Raw genomic sequence first — 22,753 nt, 5'->3', positions numbered from 1 at the left:
AGAGACAGAGTCTCACTTTACCACCCTCAGTAGAGTGCCATGACATCACAGGACTCACAGCAACCTCCAGCTCTTGGGCTTCAGCTATTCTCCTGCCTCAGCCTCCCGAGCAGCTGGGACTACAGGCGCCTGCCACAACGCCCAGCTATTTTTTGGTTGCAGTTTGGCTGGGGCTGGGTTTGAACCCGCCACCCTCGGTATATGGGGCCAGCGCCCTTATGGTTCTAAAGACTAGGAAGTCTGAGACTGAGGTGCCAGAACCTGGTGAGGACTTTCTTACTGGGTCATCCCATGGCAGAAGGTGAAAGGGCCACAAGAGGGTGAGAAGAGGCTGGAGAGAAAGAGAATGAAAGGGCTGGAGCTCCCCGTTTTATGATAAGCCTACTTTTGTAGTGCCCTCATTAACACATTGGCTCAACCCTCACAGCGTAACTACCTCTCATTAGGCTCCACCTTCCATCACTGTTGCTCTGGGGATTAAGTTTCTAACACATGCCTTTAAGACACATTCAAACAAACCACAGCACAGACTAAACATAAAATTATAACTTGGTGATATTTCAGTAATACTTTGGCGATACAAGGCACTAGTAATATTCCATTAATACAATGCTGCAGGCTGTTGCCAATTTCCTAAAACAGGTTAGTTTACTATACATATAGAATTATACACCAGTAGCAAAGCTTCGCAAAGGTTCTCAAGGTGGAACAGAAAGAGTCAATAACACTATAAATTTTTTTATTAAACAATAACTTACGGAGCCTCTTTGTGTGTCTAGACAAGGAGTCCTCTGCATACCAGCATTGGGTAAACTGCCCTATCCTGAATCCTCATAACTGTCGCAAATAGCCAATTCGCTACCCACCACTTAAACATGCCCCATGATCTCATAGTCTATCCATGCAATTTGGTGAGCTATTTCCCCAAAGCCAGAAAATGGCAAAACTCTACTAGATATTTCTGAGAAAATTGCTGCCAGGAATTTTAATGTGTCACAAGAGATTCATTAAATTGCAAGCGAATTGAGAAAAAAAAAATTATCTTCCCTCTCATTTTTCCTTCATCTGTATTCTACCTATCGTTTGTCACCTTTCTTTCCACCTGTCCCTACCCTTAACCAATACCTACCTTGATACATTAGGGAAGCATTTTCCATTTTCCTAACATTAAATTGTCCATCTTCAGGGCATTTAATAATTACTTATTTTTCAAAACGCCTCATGTCACCCACACCTAAACATTGCCAGTGAAAAATTATCTAGACCTTCTTTTGTGCCTCTCTCTACCCAAACACAGGCTTATCATGGAAATAGCACTATGTTTGTATAAAATATTTAAATAGTAATCACTGGACTATACTATCTTCGAAGGCAAAATGTCTTATTCATTTTTATACCTCCTTTTCCTATTACTCCTGAAAAATCTGCATGTTTGCTGAATGAATGAAAAATACCATTCACTCCATCAACGAGCTTAAGTAACAGTGTTTACTATAATACTTTGGGTAGGAAAGTTGTAACTTAGAAAGAAAAAAAAATGTAAATGGTCTTTATAGGTAGCTGAAAGAGGAGAAAGGGGAAAAACATTTTCCTTTCATTTAGCAGCAGATTTCCATGTAACAGGAAACATTACAATCTTTACTTGGACATTATATGTTTTTCTGAATGAAGGTCTTATTTTGGGTTGCATTATTTTTTTAATTTATGATATATATGTGCCCTTTTAATGAGGCTACCCTTGTGTTTAATTCTTATTGTTCTCTTATTACAATGATGATATTTCTGATGAAGAGTTAGTTTCCTTTACAATAGATTAGAATCATAGGGGTCAGAAAAAAATATGAGAAGGGGAGAGAAGATGTTTCACATAAGGGGAGAAAGTTGCTGTAACAGTTCTTGAAAGAAAGCGATAGCAAATCACTATCAGAGAAGAGAGGATAAGGAGAAAGGAGAGAAAAGAGTCAGAAAAATACACAGGGATGGGAGGCGGTGGTTTGTTAATAGGGCATATTGCTTGTCTATTGTTTCATTTGATTTCGATTTCCTTGTTATAAAGGAAAACCCTTAATTTCCCAGATACACATATACACAGCTGGAATTTTCCCCACAGTAATGTCTATTTACTTATGCAATAAGTTCTTTGTGTGGATGGAGACAATATTTTTCATATTGTTGCTAATAAAGTGACGAGAAGACTAAGTTCATCTCTATCGAGGTGTTAAGGATTAAACAAATCCTTTCCTATTTCATTTTCCTGTAATGAAATAGGAAAAATATACTCAGGAAGCAGTGAAAAATATAAAATATTAGCTCTCCAACTGTCCCTTCCCCCACAGCATTTTCCCTATTTTTTAAGTGTTATAATCTCTCACTCTTTTAATGCAGGGACTGTACGTGTTTTGCTTCTGCCTATTTCCCCAGTGCCTAATATACTGCCTTAGAAACAGATTCTTAGCAGTTACTTCTTGATTTAGTGCTTAATCGTTTGTGTACATTCTCTGGAGATTTTCAGAATAAGTGAAAATCTTTTACATATTTCAAAATATTTAACAGATCTTCTGCTGTCCAGAATTAACAAGACCATATTCTAAGGCCTCTTTTGACCTGACAGGTCTCAGAGTCTGCTCCTTGGAGTCACTGTGTCCAGGATGTGCCTAGGTTAGTAAAGCATCACAAGAATGGAGAAGCATGAATCCTATGTACTCAATGTTGATATGAGGACAATTAATGACAATTGAGGTCATGGGGTGGGGGGAGGAAAAGCAGAGAGAGGGAAGGAGGGAGAGGGGTGGGGCCTTCGTGTGTGCCACACCTTCTGGGGGCAAGACATGATTGCAAGAGGGACTTTACCTAACAAATGCAATCTGTGTAACCTGGCTTATTGTACCCTCAATGAATCCCCAACAATAAAAAAAAAAAATCCCCTCAAAGGTATTACAAAGACTGAGAACAGAGGGCAACAGCGGGATACAATGAAACTATTATCTTCCTTTGATCCCACTTCACTGCTGACAATGCTGCCTATTTTTGTACCCCTTTCTTATGTAATCTCACGATGTTTTTGGACTACATTGCATAAAGGTCCTATTCATTTTCATGTGAATTTATGTGAAGGAAGCTCTCCTCATTGTCTGAAAGATTTGAAGTTACTCCTGCTTTTTCAGTTCGTAGTTCACCTTACTAAGAACATTGTTCATTTTTTGTTTTTTTGGAGACAGCATCTGGCTCCGTTACCCAGGCTGGAGTTCAGTGGTGTGATCATAGCTCACTGCAGGCCTCCAATGGCTGGGATCAAACCATCTCCCGCACTGCCGCCCCTGCTGGGTGCACAGGTGGGAGCCATCACACCAGTCTAATTTTTAATAAAAGTCCTCTTTAGAAGTGACCATTTCTGTGTTGCCCAGGCTGATCTCAGGGCCCTGGCCTCAAGCAATCCTCCTGCCTCAGCCTCTGAGTAGGTGGGATTAGAGATGCAGGTCATCTGGCTGACACCGTTTATTCTTGATTCTCTCATTTCACTCTTGAGAGGTCTTTGCCTTCCCACTCACAGCCCATCATGTTAGTGTCATAGGCATGCTGAGAAGGACTCCTACTCTGATGTGTTCTCTTGCTGTTTTCCATTTTTAGAAAGTTATAACTCTCTTCTCCAAAGTTAAATCTATCCTTCAAATCCAAGTTCACATCCTATTTTACTGAGAAGATTCTCAGTATATCTCCTCTGAGCATTATAATAGTTATAACTATTATACTACTATACTATGTTATAAATGTACTACATAGCATAACTTTTTTCTTCTATATTTCCTCAAGTACACAATGATATTGTTGCTAATAATTTAGCTGTTAAATAACAAATATTTAAGCATGAATTACATTTCAATACTCAGAAGACTTCAAAATGGATTTTTATAAAACAAATTACAAAGTATTAGACTATAAATTTAACCTCAAAGAGATAAATAGGTAGAACATATACATGGTGTTACAGATGTAGAAAAGTTTTAGTTATAAATATTCGATTATCTTACAACATAAATTCTGTTCTGTTTTTAAGTAGAGTGTATACTAACTAGACTAAAGACAAATTGGGAATAGTCAAACATAAACCCTATAATGTAAGAAGGTTTTGATGAACTGCTTTAGTTATTTTCTCTTTCAAGCATTTATAATGTTCTAATATGTGGTGTTGTAACTTTGTTATACATTAATTTTTAAAAAAGAATAAAAGTATTTAACATCAAATGATTAAACTTGCTACAAACTATATTTAGTATTTGGACTAAAAATGTAAAGTATTTAAAATTTTGGTTTTGATGGATTAACAGTAAGAAATTAACACCAAATAAAAGGAGATGGCCAGACTGGCTCTCTAGGATCTATCTAGTTTTAAAATGGTAAAATTCTATGAAATGCTAAATTATCTCCTGGCAACAGATTCTTGAGATAAATTTAATTATAATAATGCATATAGTATATGCAAAGAAATGGACCTAAATAATGCTTTCTGATGGTTTCTGACTTTATTCCAAGGCTACTTAAGGTCTTTGTGATTAGAAGACTAAACTGAATCTGAATATGGGACCTCAGACAAATCACTTAACCTCTGTGTGTTCATTCCCTCCTTTATTACATATCAGTAGTAATGATAAATGTGCTCTTCCTTAAGATCATATTACAAAAAATGCATGAGATAACATATATATAAAGCATTTTACAAATGTTTTATATAAAATTTAATTATTTCACGAATTAACCTAACCATCTAAAAACTATATCTTTCAAGATTATATTCAAATTGAAATAGATGAATTTGTGCATGAATATCAAATGACTTCTTCCTGCCTTGGTTACCAATCAATGGTCAAGCTTGTTTCTGTAAATAGATGAGCAGTAGGATGTTTTTTTAAAAATACATGTGGCTCAAGATTAGCCTTCTTCCGCTTTGTGGTATCACATGTCTGACCACAACAACTATTTTTAATCATGGTCTTGCTTTTTAGTGACATCTAACTGCACACACAGAGTCATCATCCTTATCTAGACGTAGATATGTATGACGTGTTTGATTGCATTTTGCTTTTTTTCTGTTTTTTTTTTTTGTTATCATTTTAACACATACTTCTACTTTGGTAATTTTTAAAACATTCACATCACCCCACAATATTAACACTGTAATGGACCACTGGTTCCTCAAATTCATAATGTTCTCATATGAAGATAGGCTAGCCAATTGTTCTTGACCTAATTTATTTAACTAATAAAAAGAGAATGAGAATTGAGAATGAATTGCCATTATTTTCGATTCTACCTAAATAAAAAACAATACTAAATACTGAACACTGGTATTTAACAACTGTTTGAGATTCCTATCTAGGCTGTGTCTCCAATGATAATGCATAATGAATGCAGGCTCTTTGCCACTTCAGCTACTTACAATCTAGACTAAGACAACATGGCCTCCTCTGACCCTATTTGTATACCCTTGATCGCCTTTTCTTGCCTGATTGCAATGGCTAAGACTTCCATTACAACATTAAAAAGCAATGGAAACAATGGGCAACCTTGCTTGACCTAAGTGGAAATGTTTTCAATTTTACTGCATTCAATATAATATTGGCTGTGGGTTTGCTGTAGATTGCCTCTATCAGTTTAAGAAAAGGCCCTTCTATAGCTATTTTCTTAAGTGTTCTGATCATGAAAGGATGCTGGATATTGTCAAAAGCTTTTTCTGCATCAATTGAGAGAATCATATGGTCTTTGTTTTTTAGTTTTTGTGATGTGATGTATATTTATAGATTCACGTATATTGAACCATCCTTGAGACCCTGAGATAAAACCCCACTTGGTCATGGTATATAATTTTTTTGGTATGTTGCTGGATATGTTTTGGTATGTTGCTGGTATGTTTGCTAGGATCTTATTGAATATTTTTACATCTATGTTCATTAAAGATATTGGTCTATAGTTTTCTTTTCTTGTTGAGTCTTTTCCTGGTTTGGGGATCAGGGTGATATTTGCTTCATAGAATGTGTTAGAAAGTATTCCTTCTTTTTCAATGTTTTGGAAAAGGTTAAGTAATATAGGTACTAGTTCCTCTTTAAAAGGAGGAATATAGGTACTAGCTCCTCTTTAAAGGTTTGGTAGAATTCTGATGTGAAGCCATCTGGTCCCAGACTCTTCTTTTTTGGGAGATTTCATATAGTTGATTCTATTTCAGTACTTGATATAGGTCTGTTCAGCATTTCCAATTCTTTCCGATTAAGTCTAGGAAGTTGGCATGCTTCTAAGTATTGGTCAATTTCTTTCAGCTTTTCATATTTCAGACAATAAAGTTTTAGTAGTATTAATTAAGGATTTTTTTTTTCACTCTTCACAGATGATATGATTTTATACTTGGAAAACCCCAGGGACTCAACCACAAAACTCTTAGAAGTGATCAAGGAATACAGTAGCCTCTCAGAATACAAAACCAATGCTTACAAATCAGTAGCTTTATATATATATCAATAATAGTCAGGCCAAAAACCAGTCAAGGACTCTATTCCCTTTACAGTTGTACCAAAGAAAATGAAATATTTGGGAATTTACCTAACAAAGGATGTGAAAGATGTCTATGAAGAGAATTAGGAAACGCTGAGAAAGAAATAGCTGAAGATGTTAACAAATGGAAAAACATACCATGCTCATGGCTAGGAAGAATCAACATGGTTAAAACGTCCATATTACCAAAGCAATTTACGAATTTAATGCAATCCCTATCAAAGCACCACTGTCATACTTTAAATATCTGGAAAAAATAGTACTTCGTTTTATGTGGAACCATAAAAAATCTCAAATAGCCAAGACTTACTCAGAAATAAAAACAAATCAGGAGAAATCACCCTACCAGACTTCAGGCTATACTATAAATCTATAGTGATCAGAACAGCATGGTAATGGCACAAAACTGGAGAGGTAGATGTATGGAACAGAATTGAGAACCAAAAGATGAACCCAGACACTTATCATCATTTGATCTTTGACAAGCCCATCAAAAATATAAACTGGGGGAAAGATTCTCTATTTAACAAATGGTGCTAGGAGAATTGGCTGGTGACTTGTAGAAGACTGAAACTGGACCCACACCTTTCACCATTAACAAAAATTGACCCTCACTGGATAAAAGATTTAAAGTTAAGACATGAAACTATAAAGATTCTTGGAGAAAGTGCAGGAGAAACACTTGAAGAAATTGGTTAGGGAGAATACTTTATGAGGAGGACCCCCCAGCAATTGAAGCAATATACCAAAAATACATTACTGGGATCTGGTCAAACTAAAAATCTTCTGCACAGCCAAGAACACAGTAAGTAAAGCAAGCAGACAGCCCTCAGAATGGGAGAGGATATTTGCAGTTTACATTTCTGACAAAGGTCTGATAACCAGAATCCATGGAGAACTCAAACTTATTAATAAGAAAAGATTAATCCCATTTCATTGTGGGCAAGGGACTTGAACAGAAGCTTCTCTGAAGAAGATAGGCACATGGCCTATAGACACATGAAAAAATGCTCATCATCTTTAATCATCAGAGAAATGCAATCAAAACCACTTTGAGATATCATCTAACTCCAGTAAGAGTGGCTCACATAACAAAATCCCAAAACTACGCATATTGGCATGGATGTTTAGAAAAGGGAACACTCCTACACTGCTGCTGGGAATGCAAGCTAATACATCCCTTTTGGAAAGAAGTATGGAGAATACTCAGGGATCTAAAAGTAGACCTGCCATTTGACCCTGTAATTCCTCTACTAGGTGTATATCAAAAAGACCAAAAATCACTTTATGACAAAAATATTTCCACCAGATTGTCCATTGCAGCTCAATTCATAATAGCAAAGTCATGGAAGAAGCCCAGGTGCCCATCAACCCATGAATGGATTAATAAATTGTGGTATATAATATCATGGAATATTATACACTCTTAAAAAAAGATGGAGACTTACCTCTTTTACATTAACATGGATGGAGCTGGAACATATCCTACTTAGTAAAGTATCTCAAGAATGGAAGACAAAATATTCAATGTACTCAGTACTATTATGAAATAAATTTACAATCACTCACACTTTCATATGAAGAATAGATCACAACTATGGCCCAAGATCAAAGAGGGAGGAGAGGGTCATGGGAGGGGAGGGGGAAGGTCAGTTCAAGGGAGGGTGAATGGTAGGATCACACCTATGGTGCATAATGCAAGGGTACATGTTGGATCTATTAGTATAGAGGATAAATGTCTTAACACAATAATAAAGAGATGAGGTATATATTAAAAAAAAATACAACATGGCATGGACTGGGAACAGTGGCTCATGCCCATCATCTTAGCATGCTGGGAGGCCATGGCAGGTGGATTGCTTGAATTCAGGAGCTCAAGACCAGCCGAAGAAAGAGGATAGCCCCATCTCTACTAAAAAAAATAAATAAATAAATAAATAAAAAATTAGAAAAATTATCTGGACATTGTGGCTGGAGCCTGTAGTCCCAGATATTCAGGAGGCTGAGGTAGGAGTATCACTTGAGCCCAAGAATTTGAAGTTGCTATAAGTTTAATGACATTACAGCACTCTACCCATGGCAACAGATTGGGCCTCTGTCTCAAAAAAAAAAAAAAAAAGAAAAGAAAAAAAGAAAGAAAAGAAAACATGGGCTGGACTTCACCTAAAAAATGTAAATAATGTAACCTAATCTTTTGTACCCTCATATTAAGCTGTAATTTACAAAAAAAAAAAGAAAAGAAAAGAAAGAAAGAAAACATGGCAAAGACTCATGAATATGCAGTCAGTTGAGTTGGTTCAAACATCATTAATGTTGTAGGTCTGTGAGTTTTTAGTGCTGAAAAGTGTACAAAGGGTTTAATCCATGCAGTGTATTGTCCTGGATAGGGCATCAACTTGGAAATGAACTGAGCTACATTCAAATCCCAATTATCCTAATTCCCAGCACTGTGAGCTTGGTAAACTTAATTATTTGCATTATCTTGAATAGACAAATAATATAATAATCATAATAATAAAAAGAGAAGAAGAAATAAATAAGAAGAATTGGAAATCAGTTGGCAATAAATACTAAAAAATAAGAAGGATTAAAGACATAGAGAATACGAGAGCAGAGAGGTCTACATAGTGTGTTCAGAGAAAATCCTGCTGAAAAACAACACTGGAACCTAAAGAAAATGAAAAAGTGACTTTGTGCATTTATCTCAAATCCTGCTGCAAAACTGTCCCACAGACTGGGTATCATCACTACCCTAGAGTGTGGGCACTGCTGCTTGTAGGGTCAGCACCCCAGACACCAGGCGCCATGTGCTGCTGTTGGGTCCCACATCCTGCCACGGGTTGTAGAGGCCACTCTCTCACCACTCTCGCTAAAAGGATCTGCATTTCCTCTTTATTGTGTGACTAACTTCTGATTCATGGTCTGTGCAGATGCATCTGATTGACAGGTGCTATGGCATGTGCCCATGACCTAGCTTAAACGGAGGCTGAAATATCCTTAATTTTTTTTATTTATGTCCTGGGAAATGGGCTTCATCTTATAAGGTAGGAGATTCTTCAAGGAGCTTGAGTACTAAGATATCAAATAGAAGGACAAATATCAACCAGAGCACTATGGTAGAGATGAAGAGAATCCAAAACATCTTTCTCTATTCTTGTTTTCTTTTCTGAGACAAGTGACTCAAAATTCATAGTCAGTGGTGGATGACAGATCCATTCTGAGAACTCTTTAACACTTTGGTTTTCAGCCAACTGTAAATTAACATTTTATTTGAAGAAAACAAACCTTTATATAGTGAAAGCACAGTATTACAAACTGGTGTATAGGAGAAAATAGATGCCCATTGGCTTCCAGTCAGCCAATATCATGCCCTGCAAGCACCAAAGTTCCAACTCCTGCAGAACCATGTCCTCTGACATTCCTCCTTCTCCTCCCTGAAACAGACCGATCAGTGTAGACTTGGGTCTCCCCAACCTTCTCTCATTTGTGACTAAGCAGCATGACCAGTAAGATCTCAAGACACACAAATATTGTCATTATTTAACATTGATTAAACACTGTTTAGTTATTAAAACCCATAGCACTACAATTATAATCCCTTGTTCATGGAGTATAGCAATAACTATGTGAAATCTATTTCTAATTAATCTTTCTACCTAGGACTTAAATATGGAATCTCAGGCATTAAAAAATAATAATAATAAAGCTGGGCGGCACCTGTGGCTCAAAGAAGTAGGGCGCCGGCCCCATATGCCAGAGGTGGTGGGTTCAAGCCCAGCCCTGTCCAAAAAACTGCAAAAATAATAATAATAATAATAATAATAATAATGATAACAAAAGCTCTGTGTGTGTGCGTGTGTGTGTGTGTGCATGTGTGTGTGTGTGCGCAAATGTCACTTAGGTCTCAGCAAGAATTTTGCTATTAACGTTTCCAACAAATTGTCAAATGGGCTTTTAATTATAGTGACTTATGATGACACCTAGTGGCTAATGGGCATATGTGGAAATCCTTGTTTTGATCAATGCAATCAATCTTTAATTCTTTTTCCATACATACATTGACAGTGATTTCTGTTATGGATCTGGTACATTTAAAGAATAAAGTATCTACATGAAACTTTCATTTCCCACCACATAGATGAAAATGCTCAGAAGAGTTACCTGTCATATAATTAACAAAGACTGCCACATACAAATTTTACTTAGGCCTGGGATAAATTGCTTTAATTTCTGGCAACTAGTATGAAAGCTATACATGAGCTCTGATTATTTTATGAGACTAAGGCTTGGGGATAAAAGTAAAAAAAATAAAAGAAAAAGAAGAAGAAAGGAGAAAAAAGAAAAAGAAAATTTTAAAAACTTAAATTTTCAGATAATGTATGAGCTCTCTAATCATAGTTAAAAAGAAAGACAGAAAATAAAATTATGTTATACAAGTTCAAAATGAATACATACATTGTAATCAGTTAACCCTCCCAAAGTATAGGAATATGGGATAGAACCGAACATGAAATTATTGGGATAGAAATAACAGATTTACACTCCTGTATCATTAATTGTCTGTATGATGACCTTGAGCAAATTGTATGACCTCTCTATACCTCAGTTCTATAATTGGTAATATAAGAAGGTTAGAATTTAGGTAACTTTTTTATTTCAAGATTTGAAGGGGGTATACATGTTTTTGATACATGGCTTGAATTTAGGTAATGTTTGACAGGCTTCTTATGTGAGACTTTAGTTTTTATGTTGGTCGCATGATCTTCCACATCTAAGCACCTGTTTCTAACACAAAAGAATATGAAAGTGCTCCATTCTGAACTCAGAATTAAAAGTTTAATATATATGAGCATCTCTGGTAAATGAATTTTCTTTTAGGGCATACATTGATAATTGATAATATGTCTCTAGTTCATTTACAGTCTCAACCTTGAGTAAATGTTCCAAAATTTCATTTGCTATTGATTAAAGTGGGCGAGGTGCGGTGACTCACACCTGTAATCCTAGCACTCTGGGAGGCCGCAGGTGGATTGGTTGAGCTTGTGAGTTCAAGACCAGCCTGAATCAGAGTAAAACACAGTCTCTAAACTCTCTAAAACATAGTCAGGCATTGTGGCAGGCGCCTGTAGACCCAGCTACTCAGGAGGCTGAGGCAGTGGGATCACTTAAGCTCAAGAGTTTTGAATAAAGTAATAGAAGCTTTAAATGTTTCCTCAGTTTGCTTCACTAAAATGAAAAAGGAAAGACTAGCATCCTGTTCTTGATTATTAATAAACCAATCTGTTTTCACTTTATGAAATTCATAATTTTGTGTAATTTCATCAAGTCTTCTCATAATCTTCTATTTTCTACTTCTGAAAGGCTCTAGTGGTGACAGTGTGGACTTATTTTAAGGTCATCTATCCTTCCTCAACAAACAGTAGAGTGCATTTCTGCCATCTCACCCTCCAGCCTTCCAGGATTGGCCTGGGGCAGGAAGACGTAAGAATCCCCTGCTCAGTCACTGACTCTGCTCCCAGAAAAGGAAGTTCTTGCTGCCATCAGACATTTTTCTTTTCTTTTCTGGTACTAAGAATCTTTATTTAATCTGAGAATAAAGGTGGAAAAACATCTACTGGCTCTCAAAATCTGTATTTTATATCCTAGTGTAAACATTTCAACTTCAAAAGACAACACTGATATTTAGTTTCTGGGGATTTTGCTCTCTGCGTGTTGTGTGTCATCCTTTCCCGAAACAATGAAGGTTGCTGGCTTGGTTGCCCAAATGTTCGAGTTACATGGGAGTGGCAGGGTATGGAAGGGAAAAGAAATTTCCAAAGAAATGAGATGATTTGCCTATTTGATCTAGAAAGAAAAGACAAGTTTTTGCTTTAAACATGGGTAAAGATATTAGCTTGAATCACATAAAATTATCAATATGCTATAATTTTTCACCTTATAAAAAACAATTTCATATGGCTCAACCTAATATGAGTATATAAATGTTACAAGTAGCTTCATCTTGCTTCAAGTATTCTCTCTTTAATGAAAATCAAGGACCATTCTGAATCTGTATTTCTATGTCAAAGAGGAATATAATTTCCTTCATAATGCTACCTAGGAGATTAGGGTTATAAACTCTCCATTGCCAATGAATTTTTATTTCATTATAATGTAAAGTCATTTGGACAATCTGTGATTGCCTAGGAAGTGGTACAGTGTACTTTGGGGAATAGGAGTATGTACACTGAGGCAGGTGGCCTGGATTCTAATACGGTATGCACAAATCATGATTTGCTGGCTGTGTGACCTTTCTGTGCTTTATTAATCCTTATCTATACAGCCTAGATAATAACAGTACCTGTCTTAGAGGTTTCTTACGAGGATTAAGTGACTTAATATTTGCAAGGCTTACAAATCAGTACTTGCTATATTCTATGCCAAGTGAGTATTTATTATTAGATACGAAGGGTCAAACTGTGTCCCTTCCAAACTCACATGATGACAGAAAATCTATTGAGACAGAAAATAGATCAGGGGTTGTCTGGAGCTCAGGTGGGGGGTGACTGGAAATGGGTACATGGGATCTTTTGAGCGTGGTGGATGTGTTCTGAAACTGGATTGCGGTGGTCCCACAATTCTGTCTATTTACTGACACCATCGAAATGAGTTGAGTGAATTTTTTTGGTATAAAATAACTCTGCAAGAAGGCTGCTATAACTTATGAATAACTTATTAATCATTTTTAAAATTTTATTTATTTATTTATTTATTTATTTATTTATTTACTGAGATAGAATCTCACTTTGTTGAGATTCTGAGAGTAGAATCTCTACTCACTCAGTAGATTGCCATGGTGTCACAGTTCACAGCAACTTCCAGCTCTTGGGCTTAAGCAATTCTCCTGCCTCAGCCTCCCAAGTAGCTGGGACTACAGGCACCTGCCACAATGGCCGCTATTTTTTTTTGGTTGCAGTTTTTATTGTTGCTTAGCAGACCCAGGCCGGGTTTGAACCCACTACCCTAGGTGTATGTGGCCAGCGCCCTTGCCGCTTAAGCTACAGGTGCTGCCCTTATTAATCATGTTTAATAAAAAAAAAAGTCTGTCTATTCTATTTGTATTTTCATAGCCAACAACATGGAGAAACTTAATGTGAAAAGAGCTATTGCCACAGAACTGAGTCAATTAATATCTTTAATATCCTATTTTCTATTAGCAAAAGTATCTCTGGCCATCTTCATCATGGAAATATTCCTAGTGTGTGATTATGTGTGTCACTTTATTACACTTTACGATCTTCATCTAAGAAAAAGCTGACTGATCGATCCCACAAGGGGGTAATGTTAGATTGCCTAACATTCAGACAACGTTCACCCTATTTTACTTTCAAGACACTGCCGTTTGAGAAAGGATTGTTTTACCGTGACGAATCTTAAATAGGAAATGAAGTAAAATTTAACTAGAAAAACGTTTTTCTATGCCAGAGTCATATGTGCATTGCAAGAAGGAAAAACAAACTTCCCTTGAGAGTGGTTTTAATTATTCACAGTCTTTGACGTGATTTTGATATAATCCTGTTCAGGGCCAAATCCTTCCCCTTTCCAGAGCCTGTGGATTCCCTACGCAAAGCATTCTGACTTCCCAAGAAAACTGAGTCACCGAACTGGAATTTACACTAATTGAACTTGTTTCCTACTAATTAATCTCTGAAAGCCCCTTTGTATCCTTTCTCTGAGCAACCGTTGAAAGGCCAGATAAACACAATCTAAATCCCCACACTCACGCACTTCTGGCCTTCCATATATAGTCTTTACTATTCCTCTAGCAAAACACAAAACCCTTCTTATCTGTACAATATTATCTTAGATAATTATTTCTTAATTGCTTTTTCTAGCCTACTCTCCTCTTACCTATTAATAATTCCTCAGTACTAATTTTTACCAAGTCTTGGTTGTCTTAAGGGCAGAGACCATGTCTTTATTTATCTTTGAATGTCCAGCACATAAAACTGTTAAATCCTGCCCATTTTTCAAGGTCCTCTTAGTGCTTCCCTTCTACGACATATTTCTGTTATCACCATCCAGATATAATTTCTTACTCCTTTTCTATATTCTATTGGTGTGGTCCCCAATCCCTGGGCCATGGACCCATCAATAGCCTGCTAAGAACCAGGCCTCACAGTAGGAAGCGAGCAGTAGGCTGGTGAGGGAAGTTCCATCTCTGTTTTCAGCCCTTCCCTATCTCACGTGACTACCTGAGCTCCGTCTCTTGCCAGATAAGTGGCAGCATTAGATTCTCATAGGAGTGCCAACCTTACTGTAAACTGAACAAGGATAGGATCTAGGTTGCAAGCTCCTTATAAGAATCTAATCCATCTCCTCGCCTACCTCCCACTCAGGTCTCCTGGAAAAAACTGCCACCCCTGATGCCAAAAAGTTTAGGGATTGCTGCTCTTTAGATTGGACTACTTGTAATTATATTTATTGTGTTCTTTTTCATTATATAGCAATTTGATTACCCTTCTTATTTACCATTACACTTCAAGCTTGTGAAAATAATGGGTATATTATACTAACTGGCGTTTTCCATTCTGCCCAACCCTCAAGCACACCCAATATTCTCAGAATCCAAAAGATCTCAACAATGTCAATTAAATGAAGTGGCAATGGTTGCGCCATCCTTACTTACAGTTATTACCGTTATTATAGTTATAGGTACAATATCAATTCAAATGGCAGAAACAATGAACAAACAGGCTTTATCTGGTTTGTTTAAAGAACAAGAAATATTTGTAGTCAATGAAAAGAGCCTCTCTGTGAACATTTGGAAATGGCTACGTCCCTCTGCCAATATTTCTACAAGCTTCCCCATCTTTCACATTTTGTAAATTTCCATCAGCATCCGGGGTGATTTTTATATCACTCTACCTTCTGATATATTAGGCAATGTGGTATAGGAAATAAGAGACGTACTTTAAGGTCACAGCCTCTAAATTAGGTAGATCAGCTGAACTTTGGTAAGCATGCTGCTTACCCCATCTGAAGTTTTGATTCCTTATCTCTAATATGAAGACCAAAATAATATCTTATGATTACTATGAATATTGCATAAGAAAAAATGTGTTTAAGGCACTCTTTGCAATACTTAGCCTATTAAAGGTGCTAAAAACATGATATAAGAGGTATCAATTCAATTAAATAAATAATTACCAAGGGCCCACTGAAGGCCAGGCACTAGTTTGTTCTGAGGACCCAATAAGGAATAAGATAGACACAGATCCTACTTCTCAAAGAGGTTAGAGTTCAGGGAAAGACAATTCAATGTGCAAATCTAGTATCTTGTGATAAGCAATGCAGAAATATCTGTACAGTGCATGTAGGGCACTGGTGAGGGGCAGTTCCGAAATCAGAAGACTCACTCTTCCAGTAACCTCAAATCACAGACTAAATTCTACAACTTAGTACCTGCAAAGTACAGTCATTATTAACAATAAAACACATTTAATTATCTCGTACTAAGAGCATAATGCAAGATACCAGGAGCAATATAAGCACAATACAGAATTGTCATGCCTCCTGGCCATCCCACATTCTAGAATTCAGTAGTCTCACAGAGAAACAGGAACCAAATCTACACACAAATATCCATTCTACAGAAGACCCTCCAGATGAAAATGTAATCAATACACATGCCACATATTTTCATATTTTCCCATTTGGGGCAATAATTTAAAACTCATTGTGAAGAGATAGGGACTAAGGAGTAGTTTCTGCAAAGCAGATGCCCTTGGTGTGCTTCTAAAGCCTGATTTTTTTTTTTTTTTTACTTCACTAAAATAGCATGCTAATTATAAAAGGCAAAATAATAAAAGACATACAGGGTTGTGAATGGAAAAGTTTCAAAGCTCACAAGGCCAATTTCTCATTATAAGTGGTCCCTGGGGAGAGATGAGAAACTGGCACTCCACTTGTCAAACAGGAACTGGTGTGCTGTTTTACATGTTGCTTTACTTACAAACACCTTAGCACCCCTAGAATGCTTTGCTAGGGGGGTGGGGGTGGGGAACAACATGATTTTAGGTAAATGAAGTCTAAGGGCTTCACTGCTCATCATGAATGCCAGCAGTGACAGAAGGGCCTTGAGTTCATTTCAGGGGCCACATCCTGTGTCTCTGAACAGGTTTGACAAAATGCTGCAGGAGAAAAGCACGAAGTCCACACCACCTCCCCCCACTGGCCTCTACCCACATTCCCCTGAATGACACTCTGCTCTTCACAGCACCTGGCAGAGGGGTGAACATGCTGACCTTTGCTGCCCTGTAGCCTAAATTAAAAACATCTTGGGCAAGTGCAACCTTGGAAAGCCTTTTATTTTCGTTAGCAGTCTTCCGTTTCTAGTGAGCCCAACTCAAGTTGATTTCAAATGTTGTCCTTTCATATAATCTGAATACTTGGTTTAGATGTGGTCTTCCAGGTGACTGGCAAATATATTGACACACATCGCTATTGCATTTCTATAAAAGTGGCATTCCTCTTATTCGTTTCCATTTTTCTTACTTGGATTCTTTTTAAGAGTGAGTGTGCTCTCCAGCTGAGAGATTTGATCGTGAAGAGTAAATTAAGTCTTCTCTGTCATTAACTGGGGAAAAATGAAATTAAATATCATTAATTAATACAAAAACACTACATCCTTTTAGTTGACTCTTTCCTCTGCTTATTTGCAAGTAATAACATACATATATGTAATTAAAACTAGTTGTGAGGTGTCAACATACGACCAACTATGACCCAGCTAAGAACTTCTTATTACAAGGAGGTAGCACTTGAGGGAACTGTCTAAGGATGGTCATGCTCTATGTGTTAAGACAGGTTTGGGTTATATGGGTATATGCATTTCTCAAAACTCAGTAAATAGTATGGTTAAGATTTATCTGTTTCACCATACATAAATTTTACTTTAAAATGTACATAAATAATGAATCTTGGTTAATAATAAGAGTGCTGAAGTGTTTAGGGTTAACACTGCTATCTGCAAATTACTTTGAAATGAATAAAATACATGGGTTGAGGATAGATAAATATTGGATAGATAATTATGTAGATAAGTAATGAAGCAAATATAGTAAAGCATTGTTTCAGGGGTGGTCTAAGGATGCACATTATACAATTCTTTCAACTTTTCTGTACATTTGAAATTTTTTATTATAAAATGTTGGGGCAAGTTTGAGAACTCTGCATGCAAATAAAACCCTTGGATGACCATGAACTACCAGTATGGGAGTCAGCGATTAAGAGGCTAGGGTTCGGAATCAGAGTTTTGAGTCTGAATCCTATTAGTTGGATCTTTTATTAGTTTTGAGAACTTTGGTAAATCATAAGTTTTGGTCTTCTAAAAATATGAATAGTATATATATCAGAGTTTTATGAAAATTAAATGGGTTAAATTATGTAGCATATTTATCAAGATGCTATAAGGTTAATATCCTTGTAATGAGTGTTTGAGTTCTTGCTCAGTGAGAACAAAACAGGAGAGTTCCCACTAAGGCAGTGAAGCCCGCTCAGGGATGAATAGTTGCCAAAAACTGCTGAATAGTTGAAGAAGTTCTGAAGTCTATCTAATTAACAGCCATGTGACACTGAGTCTCACTTTCCTCCTCTCAAAAATGAAGATAATAGAATATGCCTCTCAAGGTTGTCAGAATGATTAGGTAAAGTTCCTACCTCTATATGAATGATAATTATTATTTTTATTATGACTCTGAATAATTAGCACTCCATGATAACCTTGGAGACATCTTTAAATACAAAAATAAACAGAACTCCTCAGTATAATGAACTGCTATCCCCAACCCCCAGGGCCTATGACCAGTACCAATCCATGGTCTGTTAGAAACCTGGGGCACACAACAGCAGATGAGTGGCCAATAAACAAGTGAAGCTTCATCTGTTTTTTGGGGTTTTTTTTTTTGTAGAGACAGAGTCTCACGGTACCGCCCTCGGGTAGAGTGCCGTGGCGTCACACGGCTCACAGCAACCTCCAACTCCTGGGCTTAAGCGATTCTCTTGCCTCAGCCTCCCGAGCAGCTGGGACTACAGGCGCCCGCCACAACGCCCGGCTATTTTTCTGTTGCAGTTTGGCCGGGGCTGGGTTTGAACCCACCACCCTCGGCATATGGGGCCGGCGCCCTACTCACTGAGCCACAGGCGCCGCCCACTTCATCTGTTTTTATAGCCACTCCTCATCACTCACATCACTGCCTGAGCTCCGCCTCCTATCAGATAAGCAGCGGCAGTAAATTCTCATAGGAATGTGAACCATACTGTCAACTGTGCACGTGAGGGATCTACATTGCATGCTCCTTATGAGAATCTAACACCTGATGATTTGAGGTGGAAGTGAGGCAGGGGTACTAGTGCTGGGGAGCAGCTGCAAATACAGATTATCACAGGTTTGACTGCACAGAGACCATAAGTCAATTGCTCACAGACTCATGTCAGAACCATCCTTCTCCCCTAAGTGTGTAGAATAATTGTCTACCATGAAATAAGTCCCTTGTGCCAAAATGGTTGGGGACCACTGGTCCAGAAGACATGTAAGTTACAAGGGAAAAGCCCTAACCTAGCAGCTAATAGACTTGCTCATGAGACATGGCTTTATACTCCTAGCTGTGAGACCTGGGCTATTCACTGTGGTTCTTTCAATTTTGTCATTTGAAAATTTAAGGAGTCTACTAAAATTATTTGTAATGCCCTCAAGAGTTTGCAGATTATCCTTTTTGTGAATCATCTAGATTAAGTAGAACCCATTTGCAATATCTAAGAGACCTAATATCTTGTGTCTGATCCTACACTTAACTGTGAGGAAATATAACTAGATAATATGCTGGAGCTTTCGTGGTGAGGAGGACAGCTGCTGCATATATCTCCTTGGAGAACTGCCTCCTAGCACACTTGAATTCCTATACCACTTCAAATCACATCCTCCCAGCCAACTCTACAAGAGCCCAAATTCATTTATTTCTTATCAAAGGATCAGGATACTGTATCGTCTGATAAAGAGCCTATCTCTTAGGAGCCTAAAGCTTGACAGATACTATCACATTCAAACTGTCAGTTGTTGGAGGGCAGCTGCTATGAAAAATCATTTCGATAAGTAATCTGAAACATGGAAAATCAGGTGACTTTCTCTCTAGCACCAGAAAGTCAAGGGCAGTGTAACTCCGTACATTCTGTTTACTCTTCAAGCTTCCTAATTAGGTCAACAGCAACTGCCTAGGCAATTTTGATGAGCCCTGTTATAGCGTTTTCACTTGGCTGCTACCCTTGTGCTTCCAACCCCGCTGAGACTCCAGCCGTAGCTCTACCACCTCACCCTCACCTGGCCACTCCCACCCTGTGAAATCCAGTACTGTCCTTCATCTACCCAGGAATACACCCCACCCATCAGCAGCACTATCATTGCCTCTTCACACAACCACAACTTCATAGGCTGTTGCCCTTCTGGCCTTTCATCCAACCATAATGTCAGGAGTATTATTTAAATGCTTCTCCTCTAAACCCTATAAACAGAAAATAGAATTTTCCTCAATGCAAATTAAAACATATTAAAAAAAATGCCTTCTGATTTCTATCCCTTAGACTTTTGTGTCCCCTTCTAATAAGACCACCTGAATAATTGGTGAAGCTCAGTACAAAATAAGAATGAAGAGTCCTTTGATTAAAAAAACTGAAACTTTTAAGATATTGACACAGAGCACTAAAGCCAAACTCCGGGCCCTGTGTGAGTGCGGGACACATCACATCACATGCACTTAAAGTCAGACCAGTGTGTCTTACTCCTGAATTCTAAACACCTCTAATGATATATGATCTGGTCTCTTCCTCAACCACAAGTGTTTCCTGTCTCCTCACAGTGATCTTTTGTCAGTCCCCTGACTTTTGTATCATGGGCTATTGACTTTTGCTAGTTTTCTATCTCAACCCTTCAGAGATAAAGCTGGCAACTAGACTGATCCTGTTTCCAATATGGCCTCCAAAGTTTTATTGACTAATTCATCACTAACTGAAATCCTTTCTGTGTGAACAGTATGAATCTCAGAGTCTGTCAAATAACCTTGCATGTGTCCCTAGATAAAATTGTCTCAGCACAGTAATCCATTTCTTTGTCTGACCAAGATGACAGGCAAAACATTTAATTTCCCATGCTATAGAACCCATAAAACATCTGTAGGCTAAGGGTAGTTCTGCCAGTTAACAGAGGCTGCAGCCCAAATCAGTAAACTGCAGCCTAAAAATAAAACCACATAGTCCCTTTGGAACATTGCTTGACTTAAAACAGACTTAAGTGGAATATTCCTTAATTGCAAGTGTTTCGTAACACTTTTTTGACCCCCTTTTCTCAGGCATATTTGATTCTCCAGGCTATTTCTAGGCATTGACTTAAGCATTTAAATCTGTTTCCAATCTGCAGATAGTATCATTCATCCTACCGAACAACCTTGGGCCTTGGAAAAGAGTAAAAATAATAAGTATAACATTAAATATATTATTGTTTATATTATTAAATATAACTAATGCTTTGTGCTGTTAGAGTTTTTTTAAGAAAAGTTTGGATGGGTTTTAATTGTTATCAAATTCAAATGAATTTTGCTCTATGTCATGTTATTGAAACACTGGGTATAAACTAAATTTCAAAAATGTAAGAGGAATTAACTAAGGGAATCTTCATGGAATTTTTTTGTAAAATAAAGAAATCATTGTTTTCCACAGCAATCATTATCCTTCAAACTGTATTTTTAACATACATTTTATTATATTCTGATAGTAGGCAGCATATGTTGTGTTTCTTTAAAGAATGATGCCCAAATTGCATCATTTGAGGCAGAGAAATTAAATTCAGAAGCATAACATTCCGTTCATGCAACTCAATAGAAACCATGTTAATACACACATAACACTCAAGAGGAGAGACTATATATGGAATTAACTCGTTACAAATGGTAAATATAGTAAGAATGGGGGAAATGTGTTTAACCACAGCCTCTGTGTCACATGGCTTTCTGGTATAGAAAGAAAGGAAGAAGGTATTATAGGTATATAAACCATGTGCTTAAAAACTCTGGATTATTACCTAAATTGAAATGAGAATGCAAGATATATATGATTCTTCCATCTTCTACCAGAAGTAAACCAGAAAGAGAATGAGAGCCCTTATATTTATAGTATTAATAAAAAGTACACAGAACTTGGGGGTCAGGAGGTCTGGGCTTTAGCTTCAGCTATATCACAGCCACTATGTGATTCAGGGTAATGCACTAGAGATCGGTTTCTTTTTTCAATAAAATGAACGCTTTGAACTAGATGATCTAAATTTCCTTTAAATTCTAAATTTCTGTTATAGAATACCTACTTAAATGGAGCTGGAGAAGCAGTCTTTCATACAAGCTCTTTCATTTCCTACATAAGCAACCAACATTTAAATATAAAAATACATTTTTTATTATAAAAGTTGCCTTCACAAAGCTGCTTGGCAAAGGTTACAAGGAAAGCAAACAATTGCTATAAATTTTCCATTTCCATTTGCCTTCTGCCAACTCACACGGAAAAGCAATAAGACGGGATAAAGGCTGTCTGACCCGAGGAGGGAAAAATAACCAAAAAGCCATTTCTCCTAAATTACTGCTGTATTTGGCATTTTTCAATGATTTAAACAAGTTTCCATGTTTCATTAGACAGTATTTTCTGTAATGCTTGAAAATGTGTTTGGGAAAAAAGGACGTTTGTTTTTAATGTTCTGAAATTTTTCTTTTTCAAAAAACATCATCCTTCTTGTGTTTCAGTCGGCTTTGTTCTACTTCCCATTTTGCCACTAGCTCAGCTTCATCTATAAAAATCCCTGAGATGGTCTCTGTTGGTCGGATACTGTATGTTAGAAATGTCTTACATGGTTCTAGGCCTTCAGGATTACATTTCTTATAATGATCATTACTCTCCATTTGTCTTTGGATATAATTTTCTTTGGGAAAAATTACTTTTTTTCATGTAAAAATGTCTCCTGTATACAATTCTTGTATTTGAAACAAACAAACAAAAAACATTTATGTACTGCACTGGTGTTAAAGTTCTTAAAGCAACTTACCAAATATTCAAACGTGAGGGTGGAAAAAGACATGTAATTCTTTTATGGAGGAAAGTACATCAAAGTTTGTTTCTGAAGCCTCTGGAATTGAAATGT

At 37.1% G+C, this 22,753-nt stretch overlaps 1 non-coding gene across 1 annotated transcript; it reads left to right on the top strand.

Moving 5' to 3' along the window:
• The first annotated feature begins 10,745 nt into the window (after window positions 1-10,745).
• On the top strand, window positions 10,746-10,828 carry LOC128597962 (small nucleolar RNA SNORD60). Its single transcript, XR_008383495.1, has one exon. It is a non-coding gene; the product is annotated as a small nucleolar RNA SNORD60 (small nucleolar RNA).
• Window positions 10,829-22,753: the final 11,925 nt, after the last annotated feature.

This window comes from Nycticebus coucang, chromosome 10 (genome assembly GCF_027406575.1).
Source record: "Nycticebus coucang isolate mNycCou1 chromosome 10, mNycCou1.pri, whole genome shotgun sequence".
Taxonomy (NCBI): Eukaryota; Metazoa; Chordata; class Mammalia; order Primates; family Lorisidae; genus Nycticebus; species Nycticebus coucang.
Note: the sequence above shows the minus strand (reverse complement) of the source record. Positions and strands in the feature narration are given on the sequence as shown.